The 20,287-nt window shown below is 37.0% G+C and overlaps 2 long non-coding RNA genes across 2 annotated transcripts; one reads left to right on the top strand and one right to left on the bottom strand.

Moving 5' to 3' along the window:
* Window positions 1-10,125: 10,125 nt before the first annotated feature.
* On the top strand, window positions 10,126-18,220 carry LOC131139837 (uncharacterized). The gene is made up of 3 exons (XR_009132310.1): window positions 10,126-10,213; window positions 10,294-10,391; window positions 15,170-18,220. It is a non-coding gene; the product is annotated as an uncharacterized LOC131139837 (long non-coding RNA).
* LOC131139836 (uncharacterized) lies at window positions 15,149-19,497 on the bottom strand. The gene is made up of 3 exons (XR_009132309.1): window positions 19,371-19,497; window positions 15,510-15,627; window positions 15,149-15,311 (listed from the first exon to the last, which is right to left on the bottom strand). It is a non-coding gene; the product is annotated as an uncharacterized LOC131139836 (long non-coding RNA).
* Between the last annotated feature and the right edge of the window lie 790 nt (window positions 19,498-20,287).

Raw genomic sequence — 20,287 nt, 5'->3', positions numbered from 1 at the left:
TTGTTTGTTTACTGCCACGCCCATATAAGGAAGCTCTCTCCTCTGTGACATCACAAAGGAACAGTTTTGCAACGCCCTCTGAAACCGAACGTTTTGAGCCTTTCCAAACTTCTTTCCAAATGCGAAAACCTCGTTATGTGAAACTTTGGTATCGTTTAACACAGGAATACTACATTCAAACTACATTTATAGGTCAGAAAACTGCGTTGTTAGCACTTTAGCTCGATGTTACATTTCTGTATTTCAAACACAACTCATTAGCATTAAAGCTACAAACACACAAAACCCAGTAGTGTAAATTCCAGCATCACACCGAGCTGTCAGCCATGTTGTTTGTTTACAGCCACGCCCATAAGGAAGCCCTCTCCTCTGTGACATCACAAAGGAACAGTTTTGCAACGCCCTCTGAAACCGAACGTTTTGAGCCTTTCCAAACTTCTTTCCAAATGCGAAAAACTCGTTATGTGAAACTTTGGTATCATTTAACACAAGAATACTACATTCAAACTACATTTATAGGTCATAAAAGTGGAAAAAAAGCATAATAGGTCAACCTTAAGCCATGCAAATTTGCATGTTTAGAACGTCTTGTTTAGGCAGGTGTTCCACAGCGGATTAAGATCTTTGCATGCCATCAACAATGAACAGGTGAGAGTGTGTTGTGATACGAACAGAGTGACTGAAAGGTCTGACTTTTTTTGTTTGCAATGGTGCAAACGGTGATGCAAATGAATTACTCTTTTGAACGCATATTGTTCTGAGGAGCCAAACTCACAGAATCAGTGTCAATTAGTCTCCTCCAACACTGTGGAATATCAGGGGGTTGAGGACACTATCAAGAAGGGGGGGTAGTGGTTCTTTTAGAATTGGGACACCATGGACAGACACTTCATAATCAAAAAGCAGGATGAAAACTAGCAAGCTGCCGTTAGTACTACCTAGCTTTTTCTCAAAAATGGTGCGTTCGGGTGCATCACGTAACTTCTCAGGTACAAATTGCCGCTATAGTTGCCATAAAATGAATGAACCAATGAATTATGTTCAATATTTCTTTGGTTTGGGAACCACTGAGATGCAGTATAGGAAGCGTGCATGGACATCCTAGCTGATCCCATCACTCCGACTTAATAGAAGGCTGTTCTTTAAGCATGTCGTACTTTTAATTGGTTTATGATTTGTGCCAATTATGCCCTGGAATCCCGCCCCCCCCTCAGGAGTCACCTTCACTAATCTTCTGCAGGCCCTGAAGGGGTATGGACAGCAAGTGTGCGTGCTTCTGTCTGCATATCAGTGCGTCCACACACAGGATGGCACATCATGTGAATACGCCCCAGCCAATTGGATTAGCAGATTACCGCACAATTTGCCCTATGACCCCTGGAAGACATTCAGAAACACCCACGAATTTGGCATAGGATATACGCCCGGTGATGGTAGCATCGGACGGAGGTGTCACGACTGACTCGACCTTGCCGTGGTCGGAAGGGCAAAGATAAACAAGAGACTATAAGTTAATGTCTGGCGCTTTTAGGGGATTATGAGTATGCAGGAGATTATCAGGCCATCCACTGCAACAATAAACAGCATTAAAAGCTGCGCTTCCTCAAGAGCCAACACTGCCTACTTATCTTTGAGCAGATGGCACCGTTATAGCGAGCTGGCCAGTCACACGGGGACAGAGCTACCAACGCTTGGATCTCACCTGTCGACTCTCAAGTAGACGCTTTAAATCCACCGGGAGCAGAAATATGATCCTTGGGAAAAAAAACTCAGTTTTATAACTTTAATTTTTCATACATAAACACATCATAAGAATTAAATAGAAAATTGCCCAAAATGTTTGGAGCAATATTCAATTTTACCACCAAAACTTTCAGTTCTACCAGTACTAATTGCGCTTGGGGCCTGTTTATTTGCACCAAACAAAAGAAAAATAACCACTTCCTCACTTGTTGAGAGAAGAGGCACTCAAATGGTGACTTTTGATGCTAGGTGTGGTTAGCTGGTATGACCAGCATATGTTTTTGCTGGTCTACGCTGGTCTGGACGACCAGCTACCAGCAGGAAAACACAACGTATGGTAGCCTATGCCGGTCATGCTGGTAGCTGGTCCATGCTGTTTTTTCAGCAGGGTCACATCAGGATTGTGAATGATGGACAAAATACCCCAAAAGTGCAGTTTTTCTTGAAGTAATATATGCGCTCCCTTGGACGTGTTGTTCCTGATCCGTGTCCAGATTTGCCGCTAGCTGCTCCCCAAACAAGCAGAAAGACACGACCCCTCCGCCGCTTCCTTTAAAAGCCTTTGAACAAAATGACTTCCTCCCTCACACACCAACCACTTTAATTATGTGTTGGAGGACAAAAAACAGGTCGGACAATTTGTAGTGGGAAATCATATTTCCACTGAAAAGGCCCCAGACATAACCAGTGATTTATAGAGGGAAGGGGGGGGGGGGGGTGTCATAATTATTTTTTTCCTCTCCGATCCGAGTATCGGGTTGCAGCTAATAGGACGTCGAGCTGAAAGCACTAATTAGGTTTTGTAGTCGACTGACACGGGCACAGAAAGAGAAGGTGCCACAATAAATAAGTTCTCACAGGGTGTAACTCAAAGCCTGTAATTTGAGGCCGTGCTCGTGTATTAGGTTGTGGGAATGATGGCGACGCTCTCGACAAAATGCGGATAAGTAATTGCGTGGTGTCTCATACGCGGGCAAAATAATATGCAAGACAAGTGAATGTTAAGCTATGGTCATACAGTGGTATGAAAAAGTATCTGAACCTTTTGGAATTTCTCACATTTCTGCATAAAATCACAATCAAATGTGATCTGATATTTGTCAAAATCACACAGATGAAAATACAGTATCTGCTTTAACTAAAACCGCCCGAACATTTATAGGTTTTCATATTTTAATGAGGATAGCATGCAAACAATGACAGAAGGTTCACACAGATGACAATACAGTCTCTTTAACTAAAACCACCTGAACATTTATAGGTTTTCATATTTTAATGATAGCATGCAAACAATGATAGAAGGTTCACACAGATGAAAATACAGTATCTTCTTTAACTAAAACCACACGAACATTTATAGGTTTTCATATTTTAATGATGATAACATGCAAACAATGACGGAAGATTCACACAGATGATAATACAGTATCTTCTTTAACTAAAACCGCCCGAACATTGATAGGTTTTCATATTTTAATGAGGATAACATGCAAACAATGACAGAAGATTCACACAGATGATAATAAGGTATCTGCTTTAACTAAAACCACCTGAACATTTATAGGTTTTCATATTTTGATGAGGATAGCATGCAAACAACGACAGAAGGTTCACACAGATGAAAATACAGTATCTGCTTTAACTAAAACCACACGAACATTTATAGGTTTTCATATTTTAATAAAGATAGCACGCAAACAATTACAGAAGATTCACACAGATGAAAATACAGTATCTGCTTTAACTAAAACCGCCCGAACATTGATAGGTTTTCATATTTTAATGAGGATAGCACGCAAACAATGACAGAAGGTTCACACGGATGAAAATACAGTATCTGCTTTAACTAAAACCACCCGAACATTTATAGGTTTTCATATTTTAATGAGGATAGCATGCAAACAATGACAGAAGGTTCACACAGATGAAAATACAGTATCTGATTTAACTAAAACTACCCGAACATTTATAGGTTTTCATATTTTAATGATAGCATGCAAACAATGACAGAAGATTCACACAGATGAAAATACAGTATCTGCTTTAACTAAAACCACCCGAACATTCATAGGTTTTCATATTTTAATGAGGATAGCATGCAAACAATGACGGAAGGTTCACACAGATGAAAATACAGTATCTTCTTTAACTAAAACCGCCCGAACATTTATAGGTTTTCATATTTTAATAAGGATAGCATGCAAACAATGATAGAAGGTTCACACAGATGAAAATACAGTATCTTCTTTAAGTAAAACCACCCGAACATTTATAGGTTTTCATATTTTAATGAGGATAGCATGCAAACAATGACAGAAGGTTCATATACTTTTTTCATATCACTGTAAATGTGTATTAAAGGCTTGAAGGGTTTTAAATGACTTAAATCAACACATAAAATGTCGAAATTCAGACGAGGTTACAACGGCGATATTTCTGAAGGAAATAAGAGTCGCGGCGTGAAAGACAGATTGTTCATACTTGTCCAAACAGGACATAAATCACCTCGCTAACATGCCGGCAAATGTTGTTTTTCCCTTCTCGGTGCCTGACATAAAAGCTATAAAATTATATAAACAGAGACTGTTACCTTTTTCTGTCTGCCACGAGCAAACAAAGACGGTGACCTACCAGCTTTGGAATTTTTTCCGTCTCTTGTTTTGAAGACGATTGGACGTGACAGACAGAGGGCAGATCACATGACCATATGATTCACGGCGATTATATATTCAGATATTGTTCTTTTGGACTCTTTTTGGATGCTTTTTTGGCCGCTCCATCGCACAGACAGGTGTTCTCAGCAGGCTGCTGCGCCTCAATTGGAAACCGACGCCAGCGTCGGGCGAAAAGGAGCGTGTTTGACACTAATGTCTTACGTCACTCACGCTGGTACTGTCATCAAACAGTCATCATCTTATGCCACCGAGACCTTGTTATGACATAGGAAAGCGGTGATAAGTACAGTAAAAAGTCAATCCAAAAAGTTACAAACTCCATATTTTTTACATTTTCACAACATTTCACGTGTAGTGGTATGTGTCCCAATATTTTTGGCAATTATGCCTGCTTCTCTGTGGCAATTTTTTGCCTAAAAATGCAACAATCTCGGCCAAAGTGTAGCAAGACATTTTCCTATGTGACTTAAAATAATGGCTGTCATTGACATTTAAATGATGCAGTCCAAATTTGCATAACAAAAAAAATGTATATATATATATATATATATATAACTCAATTTATTAAATTTTTTAAAGTTTAAATATTTATTGCAATATTTATTATGATTTTTTCCCCAAATATATTTAATATTAAAATTAGATAACACATTAACGTATTAATAATTCATACCTGCAAATTCTTAATGCTTAATAATCTATAAAATAAATAATAGTGTTTAGTTAATGTTGATCTCTGTCATAACTACATGTCATAAATTTATTATGGTTAATATTATTATGACTAGCACATGCCCCACAGCTAGTAGACCCGAGTTCAATTCCACCCTCGGCCATCTCTGTGTGGAGTTTGCATGTTCTCCCCGTGCATGCGTGGGTTTTCTCCGGGTACTCCGGTTTCCTCCCACATTCCAAAAACATGCTAGGTTAATTAGCGACTCCAAATTGTCCATAGGTATGAATGTGAGTGTGAATGGTTGTTTGTCTATATGTGCCCTGTGATTGGCTGGCCACCAGTCCAGGGTGTACCCCGCCTCTTGCCTGAAGACAGCTGGGATAGGCTCCAGCAACCCCCACGACCCTCGTGAGGAAAAGCGGTAGAAAATGAATGAATTGCTTAACAACTGCTTGTTGACGTTTGCCTTGTTTTCAGCAACTGAATGTCTTTATTCAACACACCATGCACACTCGCACAATTAGGCAATTTCCAGATGCACTTTGCATTTTTGGTCTTTGTTTTATTTGTGTGTGTTTATTTTAATTGAACAAGGCTGCGCGGCGGGCGATTGAGTGGTTAGCGAGTAGGCCATGCAGCGAGGAGACCTGAGTTCGATTCCACCCACGGGCATCTCTGTATGGCCCTTGTGAGGATAAGCGGGAGAAAATGAATGAATGAATAACTTGCTTAACAACTGCTTGTTGACGTTTGCCTTGTTTTCAGCTACTGAATGTCTTTATTCAACACACCATGCACACTCGCACATTTATAGGCAATTTCCAGATGCACTTTGCATTTTTGGTCTTTGTTTTATTTGTATGTGTTTATTTTAATTGAACAAGGCTGCGCGGCGATCGAGTGGTTAGCGAGTAGGCCATGCAGCTAGGAGACCTGAGTTCGATTCCACCCACGGGCATCTCTGTATGGCCCTTGTGAGGATAAGCGGGAGAAAATGAATGAATGAATGAAGACATCAATGGTGACCAGTCCAGGGTGTACCCCGCCTCTCGCCTGAAGACAGCTGGGATAGGCTCCAGCACCCCCCGCAACCCTTGTGAGGAAAAGCGGTAGAAAATGAATGAATGAATAATAATGGCTGTCATTCATGCTCATATAAAGTCATACGCTGGTATTGTAAAAAAAGCTAAAAAAAAAAGAAACATGGCCGTGTTTAGAAAAAATAACAAAAGCCCAGCGTGACAGACTGTGATGGAACTGCGCTGCTTTGAAGGCCCAAAGAGCAGCAATAGAAGCTAAAAAGCATCTGAATACTTATTAACCCGCTCAGGGGAGTGCTGCTATTGTGCCTCCATCACCGTTTGAACCAGTCATGCAGGCTTAATAATAACAAGTCGACTTATGACCCAAGATGGTCAAAAACTGGCATGTGGACGCTAATGCATGGTTGCTGAGTCAGTGGGAGATTGCTGGTGTATGAAATGAGGGGAGTACCTTTCATTTCCTCTTCGACTGGCTCGCCTCCCCACCTCCAGCTAGGCAGGCTCACCGCGTCACGCCTGTGAGTCAGGATAGAGGGAGAAGACGCACGTGAGCCGCCGGTGGCATATGGGAGGGCATTGGACTGCTTGTGTGCACGAATGCAAGCCACCTTTTTGCACTAAGATAAAGGGCATTTTATTACAATTGCTCTACCTGTATTTATAGTTTAGTATAATGGTATCCTTTTTTGTATGTACATTTATTTTTTATTATTTTATATTACATTTTTTATTTTTTATTATTTGTATTAATGTATTATTTATTATTTGTTTATTATTGTACTTTGAATGATAAATTTCAATTATTTTTATAAATACTATAAATACAATACCTATATATTTATAAGATTTTTCTCATTTTTAATTAATTAATTGCATTATTATTTTATTGTTTTTATTGTATTTATTTTTTGTATTTATTGGTTTTTATTTTAATATATTTTATTATTTTGTATATTATTTATTAATTATTTTATATATTATTTATAAATTATTCAAATACAATTTACAATGTATTATTATACTTTGAATGATACATTTCAATTATTTTTATAAATACTATGAATACAATACTTATATTGATAAGATTTTTCTATTATTTAATTAATTGATTGTATTATTATTATTATTATTATTATTGTATTTATTGTTTATTTTAATATATTTTCTTACATATTTTTCCATTCTTTTTCAAAATTAAAATTTATATTATCAGTATTTTTTTACAACAAGAACAAAGAAAAGTCAGTACTTGGGGAAAACCAAATAATTGTATTTACCAAAATATAATATGATAAAGATAGTCAAATGGTTATGTCATATAATTCGTTTTTTTAATTAATTATACTAGTAAATTAAATTGTATTTAATTTAATTTATTTTTAAATTATTTTTAGATTACTATATTTAATTTATTTCATTACATATTATTTCTAAATTATATTAGTAAATTAAAATTAATATTATCAGTATTTTTTACACAAAAAAATCAGTGCTTGGGGAAACTAAATAATTTAAATACAATCTACATTTTCTATTCTACATTTTCTATAATAAAAATATTGATTATTGGTGTCATGAACCATGTTATTTACTTAAGTTAAGTTGCAATACCTGTGAGATATTTCCGACTTCCCAGCGGTCTCGAATGCACCGCCGGCGACTCGCTCATATGCATGTTAGGCTGCGTTCCATGACACGATGTTCCCATGACAAGCATTCGGCTGCCATGTTTGCGGACGCCGGCGGCACTCAACCCGAGGACCGTCAAAGTTTGTGACAGCGAGCGAGGTCGGAATGCTTAGCGAAAGGATGACGGCGAAAGAGAAGAGGCGAAAGGACGAGAGAGAAAGACGCCGTCACTCACCTCCTTCCTCACCTGGTCACTTTTCTGTCACCTTGTCACCTGGCGTCGGTGCCCTCCCTGTCACCCATTCCTTTAGCCAACAAGCTTGTCAGACTACTGTCATGCAACCCCCCCTTGAGAACACCCCGGTGACCTTTTACCTATTGGTGCACGCAACAGAGGCCCGAGAGAAAGGGGGGGGGGGGCGGTTGTGTCCAGACATGCCTATCAGGCCAGATCACAGACCATAAGACCTACATGCTACAGGGGTCTTAAGATTTATGATGCGGTGTAATATTGTGGTTAAAACAACCCGCCCTGTGTAACATGGGGGGGGGGGGGGCAGGCTGTCTGGTCTCTCACACACACACACACACAATGAGGGGGGGGGGGGGGGGGGGTATTCTCTACGATATGTGTTTTTTTTCTGTTTTACAAGAAGAAAATGACAGGACTGGAACTGGAATTTAAAAAAGACACAGGCATATCTGCAGGCAACTCTTCCATATCATCTGAATTGTATAATTTCATTCTGGGTGCTGCTGTTTTGGGCAGCAAAAGAGCTCAATGTATTCTACAAAACACTACGTAACATTAAGGTGTTTAAATGAATCACCTTAAAAAATTTTATTCTCAACCAGTGGCATCATTAGGCCTTTTTAGGGGGGCTTCATCCCCCCATAAAATTTTCTTAAGTCCCCCTGAAATTTTCTTAAGCCCCCTTAAATAATTTGATATTTTGTATTCATTTTTTTTTAGAATGGTGGTCTAAAACAATTGAGTATCTCTACTAAATCAGTCATGATTAAAATTAAAATTAAAATTAAAATTAAAATTAAAATTAAAATTAAAATTAAAATTAAAATTAAAATTAAAATTAAAATTAAAATTAAAATTAAAATTAAAATTAAAATTAAAATTAAAATTAAAATTAAAATTAAAATTAAAATTAAAATTAAAATTAAAATTAGGATACAAGGATGAAGAGTCTTGAACCAGTCATGATGTGCTATATATATCACTATATTGACACTTACTATGGTACCCATTATGGCATTGGATGCTCATATCACCTTTTACTTTGGTACGTGACAAAAAATTTAAAAAAAATAAAATAAAAAATTTAATTAAGAACATTTAAAATTAAAACATTAACATTTATTAGGAAAGCAGGAAGTGAACAAATATAACAGTTACTGATTGTAAAAATTAAAATTAAAATTAAAATTAAAATTAAAATTAAAATTAAAATTAAAATTAAAATTAAAATTAAAATTAAAATTAAAATTAAAATTAAAATTAAAATTAAAATTAAAATTAAAATTAAAATTAAAATTAAAATTAAAATTTTAACATTTATTAGGAAAGCAGGAAGTGAACAAATGTAACAGTTACTGATTGTAAAATTAAAATTAAAATTAAAATTAAAATTAAAATTAAAATTAAAATTAAAATTAAAATTAAAATTAAAATTAAAATTAAAATTAAAATTAAAATTAAAATTAAAATTAAAATTAAAATTAAAATTAAAATTAAAATTAAAATTAAAATTATTTTTTTTACTTAAACTATATTAGGAAAGCAGGAAGTGAACAAATGCAACAGTTACTGATTGTAAAAGTACCAGATGGAGGGGTAGGATTTAATAAGCTTTGCTTCTTCCTACTCCTTTTGGACATGTGGAACTGTGAACTTATTATGGGATGCACAATTGGAATCTGATGCATGTTCAAATGAAATCATGACATTTTGTTCAGGCTGCATTTGTAAATAAGAATGTGTTCTTAAATTGCTTGCCTGGGTAAATAAAGGTAAAAAATAAATAATAATAATATAAAACCATTACCATTGAATGAATTATTGTTCCTTATTTGTTTTTTTTTGATTTTTTGATTTTTTTTAATGTCTATTACATTCATTTATATCCTGTGCATCTCCAGGGGGCTAAGCCCCCCCTGTCCTCAGAACCTATAGTGACGCCCCTGGTCTCGACTTGAGACTTGACTTTAAGTGGGACTTTCTCCCACTTCTGCTAAAAAAAATATTGTAGTAGTTTTGTGTATATAACTCTGAGGCCACGCAACATTACCCATAATCCTCTGGACAAATACATGCAAGCGATACCATAACAACCCTGTGGAGCGCCACTTAGGAAGGGCAGCGTGTGGGATGCATCCGTAGCAACAGAACCATAATTACACATGCAGGGGGCTGACTGCGTTTGGAGGGCCCGGTAAGCAACCCTTCCTCCTCCCTCGTCTTCTTCACAAGCTCCCACACTGATATTTAACAAAACATTAATCTTCTTGCCAGCGGCTGCAAAGAATGGCGCTGATCTGGCTTGAGCGTAATAGTAATTCCATTGTTGGGCCGCCTTTTTATTTACGCCTTGGCTCTCGCCGGCAGATGAGGTAAGTCCCTTTTTTCATGTTATTATTCACAAGTGGTGATACATAAAGCCAGATTACACAAATGTCTCTCTGTTTCAGCCGCCCCCCCCCCCCTCCCCTCCCTCCTTCTTCCCTCCATTGGCTTTCAATAGCACATTTCCCTTTTCTAACCCCCCCCACCTCCAACACCTCCTTTTCTAAATCACCCTCAGCATTTGCATGTGAATGGCTTGTATATCTTCTTTTATATGATGCACCCACAACAGTGGCAGACAAGACGGGGCAGGAGGAGAAATGCCCCCCCCACCCTTCCCGACTCATCCAATATATACATACATCGCCACACTAGGATGTTAGCCTCCAATTCCCCCCTCCCTGCATTGAGAAGAAGAAGAAGATGGGGACAGAGCAGGTTTATGATATGGAGACAAGTTCTTTGTGCTCCCCAGAGAGACAACCCCCCCCCCCCGTCTGTCTGTCCAGGTTACTAAGGGCGATAATCCCGCTGGAATGTTCTCCCAAGCACTTTTACTGACATTGGCAATTACCGCCATGCCAGGCCCCGCTAAATGCCATTTAAGGTGCCCCCCTCCCCCGACCCCCGCCCCACTCGTCATCTCCGCGCTGAATCATATTTGGGAATCAGACGGTTGGGGTGACTGTTTGCACGCTAACTCCCCCCAAAGTCCTTGTTAGATGGTGTGGGGGGGTGCAAAGTGAAAATCATCACATGAACTACAGTAGCGTTCATGAGTGGCATGCATAGTACACTGTATGTGTTACATAATAATAATAATAATAATAATAATCATCATCATAATGATCTGTGATTGGCTGGCGACCAGTCCAGGGTGTACCCCACCTCTCGCCCGAAGACAGCTGGGATAGGCTCCAGCAACCCCCGCGACCCTTGTGAGGAAAAGCGGTAGAAAATGAATGAATGAATAATAATGATAATAATAACAACAACGAAATAAAAATAAAAATAAAAATAAAAATAAAAATAAAAATAAAAATAAAAATAAAAATAAAAATAAAAATAAAAATAAAAATAAAAATAAAAATAAAAATAAAAATAAAAATAAAAATAAAAATAAAAATAAAAATAAAATTAAAATTAAAATTAAAATTAAAATTAAAATTAAAATAATGTGTGATTGGCTGGCCACTAGTCCAGGGTGTACCCCGCCTCTCACACGAAGACAGCTGGGATAGGCTCCAGCACCCCCGCGACCCTCATGATGATAAGCGGTACAAAATGAATGAATGAATGAATGAAAAGAAGGCACAACTCTTGTTGACTAGCTATTTAGCTTCCTGTGCAGCAGTTGCAAACTGAAAATGAATAATAATAATAATAATAATAATAGATTATATTACAATATACATAATGTATTATGTAATGTAGACATTTTCACTAATTTATATACATAGTGCATTTATTATACTGTATAAATGATTTCATTAACACTTACATTAAATACAATACTACATTTATTTTTCATTTTATAGTTGTTTCTTTTAAATACATTCTCAAGTGTCAAATTTAATACATTTTTTAAATAATATTCAATAATAAAATACATATTTATATGCACACTATTTACTATGTTTAAGTTTTTTACTCCTATTTCCACATAAAAATGATTTAATAACATGGCGATACTAATGTGAAATAATAATGAGGTTTAAGAAAATGTGTATTATAATGTTGTTGTACATCAAACTGCAACCAAATTAGCAGAAATAAAATGGCAGCAGAAAATATGACGACTAAATATTAGAATAATACATTGAAAAACTTGAAACAAGCCAGTACAGCATGGGCAATCAAGTACCCAGTATGCTGTAGAAATATTTATTTTAAAATCACTAGCCTTTTAAAAAATGGTACTATAATGTAGGTCAGATCCCACTGATAACGAGTCAGTACTCAAATACACATGTTTCAAACCTGCCTTGTAATTTACAACGTCCATATGGCCCCGCCCCCTTTGCTAACACAGCGTCCGGAGGTCTAGACTCCCAAAAATCAAACAGACAGGCTGACCCGGGCGGCGCACGGTGCACACGGTCAGGCTTGTTTTGGCTTCACCTCTGACTGACTATAGATCCATTTACAGGAAGCACTTCTTGGCTTCGGGGAGCTTACTCGCTTACGGCATCGTCGTCATAATTCAGACATGTATCGCTATAATTCAGACATGTATCGCCATTCCTCCCCCGCCCCCCTAGCGTTCCGTTTCAGGGAGTGCTTCCAAAGTGGATCCACTTCAAAGGTGGGGATGGATTGATAGCTGAAGACAAATGTTAGTTCATAAGAGATGGGATTCTCTAATGGAGTTGTGCAAAATGTCAGCATCAGGAATGGGATGATACTTGTATTCCTGATCCGGTTTTGGTAATGGTAATGGTTTTATTTCATTTGAACATGCATCAGATTACAATTGAGTGCATCCCATAATCAGTTCCCAGTTCCACATGTCCAAAAGGAGTAGGAAGAAGCAAAGCTTATTAAATCCTACCCCTCCATCTGGTACTTTTACAATCAGTAACTGTTACATTTGTTCACTTCCTGCTTTCATAGTATAGTTTAAGTAAAAAAAAACTTAAAAAAAACTTTAAAAAAATGAATTTTAATTTTAATTTTAATTTTAATTTTAATTTTAATTTTAATTTTAATTTTAATTTTAATTTTAATTTTAATTTTAATTTTAATTTTAATTTTTTGTCATGTACCAAAGTAAGAGGTGATATGACCTTGTATTGTTTCTTGAATTGGCTCATCATTGTGCATTGTTTGAGGGTCTTACTCAATCCATTCCATAGTTTGATTCCACATACTGAAATGCTATGGCTTTTTTTATGGCTTTGGCTGCTTTCCAAATATAGTTTATTTATTTGTATTTTTAAAATTAATAATTTTAATTTTAATTTTAATTTTAATTTTAATTTTAATTTTAATTTTAATTTTAATTTTAATTTTAATTTTAATTTTAATTTTAATTTTAATTTTAATTTTAATTTTAATTTTAATTTTAATTTGATAATGGTAATGGTTTTATTTCATTTGAACATGCATCAGATTACAATTGAGCGCATCCCATAATCAGTTCCCAGTTCCACATGTCCAAAAGAAGTAGGAAGAAGCAAAGTTTATTAAATCCTACCCCTCCATCTGGTACTTTTACAATCAGTAACTGTTACATTTGTTCACTTCCTGCTTTCCTAATATAGTTTAAGTTAAAAAAATTAATTGTATTATTAATTGTTAATTTTTTGTTAATTATTAATTATTTATTGTATTAATTTTAATTTTAATTTTAATTTTAATTTTAATTTTAATTTTAATTTTAATTTTAATTTTAATTTTAATTTTAATTTTAATTTTAATTTTAATTTTAATTTTAATTTTAATTTTAATTTTAATTTTAATTGCATGCTAACCACTCGACCGCCGTGCAGCCTGAACAAACAGCCCGAGTACACACTTCTGACGTTCCTTCACGCATGATCCAAGAACAGCTGTTTACATTTTTTTTTTCTCTCCAAATGACATCATCCCCGAGCCAGCTTCCCTTCCTTCCTGTCTCGCTTTCGGATGGGCTTTGTTATGACAGGTTTAATTGAGGGTTGTCAAGGCATAACATTTTTGTAAATATTAGACTTGCCAAGAGCGTCAATAAGAGGAAGTGGCCTTACATGCAGTGTGTGCTGTTGTTGCTCTCGCCCCAAACACAATACGCGTCTTTGTCAACGCATCTCCAAGAAGCATTTGGAGCGTCCACAAAAAAATGGATGTATCCTTTCAGACTCATTTTCAAACGCTTATCCACACGAGGGCCATACAGAGATGCCGGTGGGTGGAATTGAACTCAGGTCTCCTCGCTGCATGGCCTACTCGCAAACCACTCGACCGCCGCGCAGCCTTGTTCAATTAAAATAACACATACAAATAAAACAAAGACAAAAATGCAAAGTGCATCTGGAAATTGCCTAAATGTGCGAGTGTGCATGGTGTGTTGAATCAAGACATTCAGTCGTTGAAAACAAGGCAAACGTCAACAAGCAGTTGTTATTCATTCATTAATTTTCTACCGCTTATCCTCACGAGGGTCGCAGGGGTTGCTGGAGCCTATCCCAGCTGTCTTCAGGCAAGAGGCGGGGTACACCCTGGACTGGTGGCCAGCCAATCACAGGGCACATATAGACAAACAACCATTCACACTCACATTCATACCTATGGACAATTTGGAGTCGCTAATTAACCTAGCATGTTTTTTGGAATGTGGGAGGAAACCGGAGTACTCGTCGGCTGAGGGTGGGATTGAACTCAGCTCTCTGAACTGTGAGGTCTGCGCGCTAACCACTCGACCACCGTGCAACCCGTTGGATGTCTTATTTAGTAAAAAAAACAACAAAAAACTGTCAAATTAAATTACATAGTTTTATGTGGTGTGATGTTTAAAGTGCTCCTGAAAAAAACGGGACATAAGAACATACAGCTGATAGTATAACAGGTTTACACATAAAATTAGACAAATAATTCAAAAATTTTAAGCATTAAAATATTGTGTGTTAAATATACATATGTTATGGTGCCCCGGACAATTTTGTCAACTCAAAATATTTGACCTAAAATAAGTTGCTCAAATTACGAGTGGTTCAATTTCAGATGATTCACTGGGTTATAAAGGAAAGAAAAAAGCTACATACACACAAAAAAAAACATGACTCAATGTTTCAGCATTGCATTGAAATGCATTTTAATTGCATGTTGGTGTTGTGTTCGTGTGCAGCCACTAGCCGAGCTGACATCACCTCATCGTGCGTGTGCATTCATCGGCCTCCTTCACTGATGAATGCCATGACAGCCCCAGAAGATGAATGTGTTATTGTCATCCATGTCGTTAATGGCTTCAAAGGAGCACCTGGTGTGAGCTGCACACACACACACACACACACACACACACACACACACTCCACCATCTTGTCAGCTATTCAAATATCATAAAGTTACATTCAATGAGTCAGTCAATGCTTTACGTGCACATTAGGCGCTCGCGTATTTCCATGAGGTCTCCATTGTGTTTTGGCCCGGGAGAGTTCCAGTAAGTGACACTCGGGGGCCTGACTCACCTTGGAGGGCGGGGCGTTCGGGGGTAGCCGGCTGAGTCAGAGTGCATCATGGCTTAATAATGCCACTGTTGTTGTGAGGAGGCATAGAAATTGGGCTATGAATGGAGGAGGGAGAGAGCTGTAAAAAAAAAAAGCACAAATAAACAAATAGGGCCTGTTATTCTTCACAATAAAGACCTCCCTGAAGCCAAAGGGTGACTGCGGATGGTTGTAAATACTTTGTGGAACTTAAGGAAGCCTGTTTCCGCCACAGGAAAAAAAAAATATCCTGATTCTAAGTCATAATTATGAGCTAAAATGTCAACATTATGAGATAAAACCTCCCGAGTTCCATTTGACCAAGGCTTCAGTGAAGGCGACACGCTAGTAGGATGCATCTCACCTTTGGGATATGTTTTTCGAGATGCACAGTATATGAATGAATGTAGTAGACATTAAAAAAAAAAAATAGGAACAAGAACTGGGAAATAACGTTCCCACTTTTGTACAGATTTAGTAGAGATACTCAATTGTTTTAGGCCACCATTAAATAAAAGTAAAGTAAAGTAAAGTACACACAATCTACACTGCAAAACCGCTGCTGCAAGCGCTGCAACCATTCTGTCCAGTGGACAGTCATCAATGATATAATAATCATTATTATATTATTAATTAGCCTATTATTATAACTATCATCATTATTCTTCTTCTGATTATTACTACTACTACTAGTGGTAGTAGTAGTAGTAGTAGTAGGCTAGTATTAGCCAGCTTATTGTCTTGCTTATTAGCCTGCTTTTGCCCTATTATGTGAAATTTGTCAGAATTTTTTTTTGTAAAAAAAAAACAAAATCTAAAAAAAAAAAAAATCAAATTATTTAGAGGGGCTTAAGAAAATTTTAGGTGGGATTCAGCCCTAAAACCCCTAAAATCTTATTAGCCCCTATTAGCTGAAATTTTTATATGAGATTTTATGAGATTTTTTTTTCTAAAAAAAAAAACTCAATAAAAAATACACAAAATTTAAAAACATTTTAGAGGGGATTCAGCCCTAAAACCCCTAAAATCTTATTAGCCTGCTTTTCCCTATTATGTGATATTTTTATATGAGATTTTGTATGAGATTTTTTTGAAAAAAAATCAATAAAGAAATGTAAAAAAAATCAATAAAAAATATCAAATTATTTAGGGGGCTTAAGAACATTTTAAGGGGTATTCAGCCCAAAAAAGGTTTAAAATCGTAAAGCCTGCTTTTGCCTTATTGTATGAATTTTTTACGAGATTTTATATGAGATTTTTTTGTTAAAAAAAAAATCTATAAAAATATCAAATTATTTAGGGGGGCTTAAGAACATTTTAGGGGGATTCAGCACTAAAACCCCTAAAATCTTATTAGCCTGCTTTTGCCCTATCATATGAAATTTTTATATGAGATTTTATATAAGTTTTTTTTGTAAAACAAATCAATTAAAAAAATCAATAAAAAAAATCTCAAATTATTAAAGGGGGCTTAAGAACATTTTAGGGGGGATTCAGCCCTAAAACCCCTAAAATCTTATTAGCCTGCTTTTGCCCTATTATATGAAATTTTTCATATGAGATTTTATATGAGATTTTTTTGCAAAAAAAAAAATCAATAAAAAATATCAAATTATTTAGGGGGACTTAAGAACATTTTAAGGGGGCTTCAGCCACCCTAAAAAAGGCCCAAGTTACACACATCCCCGATGAAAAAATTGCACAAAACTTTGAACCGAGAACTCATCGTATCACACACAACCTCACTTCAGCGAGCTTTCGAGGTAGCCATTTTAAAAGAACCCTAACTACCTCACACTCTTTTGCTGTTTCTGTGACAAAAAGACTTCTCCTTTATCGTATAACAATGGAGTCCATCTGACTAATTCATTTGGGAGGCTCTTTAACGAGACGTAACTCCACTCCGGCACCTCCACTCCGATATAAGAGATGATGAAATATGAAAATTGACAGCGCCGCCAGCCTGCCTTTTACGAGAGTCCTCCATAAGTCATAGAAGGAGGGCTCATCACGGAGGAGGGATTTACGATATGACGGGAACACTCCTCATCCGTGATCCGCATCCCCTCTGCCATGAGAAGAATCATTATCTAGATCAGGCTTCTCTATAAGCTTCATAGACAGACTGCTATTTACATATTGTAAACAAGACACCCCCCCGCACGCTCATGTGTGTTTAGGGGGTGTAGGGGGTCAAACACACTGGTGATGTAAGAATGTTTGTTTACATCAGTGGGTTTTTTCCTATCATGCCCCCCCAAGGGACAGAATGCAAATAAATAAAGAAAATGCAACAAAATGGAGAGCATACAACTGTATTCAAGAGTCAAATTGCATGTTGAGTACTAGAAATGTGTACACGTTGGCAGGTCTGCACTACAATGATTCTGATTCTGATTCTGATTCTGATTCTGAATCTGAATATGATTCTGACTCTGACTGATTCTGATTCTGATTCTGATTCTGATTCTGATTCTGATTCTGAATCGGAATCTGAATATGATTCTGACTCTGATCCTGACTCTGATCCTGATTCAGAAAGCTTTCTAGATTTTCCAGATTCCGCATTTCTATATGGAGTATTTCAACTGTGTTTTTGTTCCAATTCAAACAGTCTGTTTAATTTACAATGATTCTGATCCTGATCCTGAATCTGAATCTGAATCTGAATCTGAATCTGAATCTGATTCTGATTCTGATTCTGATTCTGATTCTGACTCTGACTGACTCTGATTCTGAATCTGAATCTGAATCTGAATCTGATTCTGAAATTGATTCTGAATCTGATTCTGATTCTGATTCTGAATCTGAATCTGAATCTGAATCTGAATCTGAATCTGAATCTGATTCTGATTCTGATTCTGATTCTGAATCTGATTCTGAATCTGATTCTGATTCAGAAAGCTTTCTACATCTTCCAGATTACGCACTTCTATATGCAGTATTTCAACTGTGATTAAATGATTCTGATTCTGATTCTGATTCTGATTCTGATTCTGATTCTGATTCTGATTCTGAATCTGAATCTGACTGACTCTGATTCTGATTCTGATTCTGAATCTGATTCTGAATCTGACTCTGATTCTGATTCAGAAAGCTTTCTAGATCTTCCAGATTCCGCACTTCTATATGCAGTATTTCAACTGTGTTTTTGATTCCAACCCAAAAACAGTCTGTTTAATTTACGCCAACGGCCACTCCCAAGCGCTCCCGAGGACTTCCGGACATGTAGCTCAGTGTTTGCTAATTGATTTCATTGCATGAAACAACACTATCATTTGTTGTGGCTTTTGTTTGCAGGGCCTGAAAAATAACGATTCATATTTATACCGTGTGAAACTTCAAACTAGTTAACGAGAACTATGAACTTGCAAGTGAGCAGCGAGCAGCCCGAGAGCCCTTTCAGCCCCCCCCCCCCTCCCTGCATGCTCAACTTCAACTGTTTGTTTGCATTTTTGCACAGAGAGTGTGTGGCATTGACAAAGTTACAGAGAGAGAGAGAGAGAGGGAAAGAGGGAGGGAGAAGTGGTCAAGGGAAGTGCTGAGGGCAAAGAGCCAGCTGAGACAACAACTATTACAACAACGACAACAGGGAGGCTGAGGATGAACACAGATTGTATGCTCTTTGCTGCTGCTGCTGCTGCTGATGGTCATGTTGCCTCTGGGCTCGCAGCGAGGGCAACATGACCTGGATGTGAAGCAGAAACACATCCAACGCTTAGACATCTTCAAGCCCATTAAGACGGGAAAAATGTGCCGGAAAGTTCATCGGGGTCATGTTTTGCTAACATTCTCCCAAAGGCTTCCTATTAAATACACAAAAGTCAATTTATGATACGGTACCTAATTTTTTGGCACCGACTCGGACTCCCTTGGCTCCATCTTCTGCATCCCGCTGCTTCCTCGACTGGCGGACATGCAAATCATAACAGATACAAGGACCACCAGACAGACAGACAGACTGGGACAAATTGGGACAATCGACCCCCACACCCCCACACCCCCACAGTCCTTGTCCTCCATTACCACCCACTCTTCCTCTCTGTCGCAGCAGCCTCTGCTCAGGGGGCTAATTCCACCGTCAGATCACCATTTGTACTTATTATGCTGACATAATTAATCCCCTGTTGTGATCAGTGGGGGCATGAGTGGATGGGGTGGGGGGGATTCTTCGGCTCGCCATGACCCCCCCCCCCCGCCAAACCCCCAACCCCGTCCTCTTTCCTCCATGTCCGACTTGTCTGGAAGGAGACGTCTTTTCATAATCTCCTACGTCTGAGTTATTACTTAAGAGGCAGAAAATGGGACAAAAAGTTTATTTTATTTGGATGACACAACATGTTTACAGCTGGTTAATATTCAATTGGTCAAACTGACATGAGTCAGTAAACACATAAAGTAATAGAGTAAATGATATGTGGTATTCCTTAAAAACTAATAAATAGAGAATATTCGAAGTATATATATAACATTGGACACTGCGTGGTCAATATAGACAGTAATATCCATTCAAACTATATGCTGTGTTACTCATTAAATGATACATGAATTGATGCCATTAGGAATAATGATATCAGATATTGTTGTACTCATGAAATGTATGAATATAGGAATAAATGATATCAGATACTGTTGTACTCATGAAATGAATTAATAAAAGAATAAATGATATCAGACACGGTTGTACTCATGAAATTAATGAATACAGGAATAAATGATATCAGATACTTTTGTACTCATGAAATGTATGAATACAGGAA

The sequence above is a fragment of the Doryrhamphus excisus genome, chromosome 12 (genome assembly GCF_030265055.1).
Source record: "Doryrhamphus excisus isolate RoL2022-K1 chromosome 12, RoL_Dexc_1.0, whole genome shotgun sequence".
In the NCBI taxonomy this organism is placed as follows: domain Eukaryota; kingdom Metazoa; phylum Chordata; class Actinopteri; order Syngnathiformes; family Syngnathidae; genus Doryrhamphus; species Doryrhamphus excisus.
This window is presented reverse-complemented; position numbering and strand designations above follow the sequence as displayed.